We start from the raw sequence: 1,638 nt of genomic DNA, 5'->3' as shown, positions 1-1,638 counted from the left end.
CACTTCCAGCCTATAGAAACAAAATAAATTTGTATGAATAATTTTTAAAATTGCCAGTGATTATTAATATAAAATTTGGCATAAAAATAGCATTTTTTTTTGCATTTTTAATTAATCATAATATTATTATAAAAGTAATATTTATTAAGCTAACCTGAGCTCCAGCCATCATCTGAGCCAATAAATTAGCTTGACCACTCCCACCGAGAGGCGTGGCTGCATTTTGACCACTCCCACTACCACCAGTGTTGTTGCCTGATCCAGAACTAATAACAAATGTAAAGCAAAATAAAGTTTATGCACCTACCACAACAAAACAACATGTACCAGTAACTACTTATTATAAAAACACTATTTAATAATTAAAAGCCACTTGCCTTTTAGCAATAGCAGTACATTACACATGCATAAATCTGTATAGCTAAAAATATTTGCTGGAATTTAATCTTGTTGTTTGCTGCTCATCATAAAAATGCACAATTTAATTCCACAAAGCATTATAGGGAATGGATGCATCAACAGTTAACGCCTGCAAAATTAAATCCTGCATGCATTAAAATTTGCTCTTTTATTAGTACAAAATTGCAAAAATATAATTCTCAAAAACTTTTCTAGCTACAATGTATATGGTATAACATTAGCATTATACACACAACCTTTAAAATTATGAGCAAAATTTGTGTACCGTATACCTCTGATTTCCAGAATTGCTTCCTCCAGTAGCTCCACCCCAAGGATTAGGCAGGGGACTAGTGTTAGTAGTGCCTGGTGGAGCAGCAGGGTCAGGCTGTGGAGGATCTAAAAAATACTCATTACTCAAAAAATTGAAGTCGGAGTTGGCTCAAACTTTCTGCATAGCATAAGGACATCAATATGTATCAGAAAATGTAATAAAAATTGGGTGTGATTTCGGAGCTATTTTTTTGGAAAAAACCATGGGCTATAGCCTTGGGTACTTTTCAGAAATTTGGCATTTTAAAAAGTGGTCATAACTCGAAAAATCAAAGTCAGAATCGGCTCAAACTTTCTACATAGCATAAGGACATCAATATGTATCAGAAAATGTAATAAAAATTTGGGGTAATTTCGGAGCCATTTTTTGAAAAAAACCATGGGCTATAGCCTTGGGTACTTTTCAGAAATTTGGAGTTTTTTAAAAGTGGTCATAACTTGAAAAATCAAAGTCGGAATTGGCTCAAACTTTCTATATAGCATAAGTACATCAATATGTATCAGAAAATAGAATAAAAATTGGGTGGGATTCGGAGCCATTTTTTAGAAAAAACCATGGGCTATAGCCTTAGGTACTTTTCAGAAATTCAGAGTTTAAAAAAAATGGTCATAACTCAAAAAATTGAAGTCGGAATCGGCTTAAACTTTCTACATAGCATAAGGACATCAATATGTATCAGAAAATGTAATAAAAATTGGGTGTGATTTCGGAGCCATTTTTTGGAAAAAACCATGGGCTATAGCCTTGGGTACTTTTCAGAAATTTGGAGTTTTTAAAAAATGGTCATAACTCGAAAAATTAAAGTCGGAATCGGCTCAAACTTTCTACATAGCATAAGGGCATCAATATATATCAGTAAATGTAATTATAACTTGGGGTGATTTTGGAGCCATTTTTTAGGAAAA

At 32.9% G+C, this 1,638-nt stretch overlaps 1 long non-coding RNA gene across 1 annotated transcript; it reads right to left on the bottom strand.

Moving 5' to 3' along the window:
• Window positions 1-829, bottom strand: LOC109592452 (uncharacterized). Its single transcript, XR_002190361.1, has 3 exons — window positions 693-829; window positions 155-266; window positions 1-10 (listed from the first exon to the last, which is right to left on the bottom strand). It is a non-coding gene; the product is annotated as an uncharacterized LOC109592452 (long non-coding RNA).
• Window positions 830-1,638: the final 809 nt, after the last annotated feature.

The sequence above is a fragment of the Amphimedon queenslandica genome, unplaced genomic scaffold (genome assembly GCF_000090795.2).
Source record: "Amphimedon queenslandica unplaced genomic scaffold, v1.1 AMPQUscaffold_5168_Cont22858, whole genome shotgun sequence".
Taxonomy (NCBI): Eukaryota; Metazoa; Porifera; class Demospongiae; order Haplosclerida; family Niphatidae; genus Amphimedon; species Amphimedon queenslandica.
The sequence above is the reverse complement of the archived record's forward strand: the minus strand, read 5'-3'. Positions and strand labels throughout refer to the sequence as shown.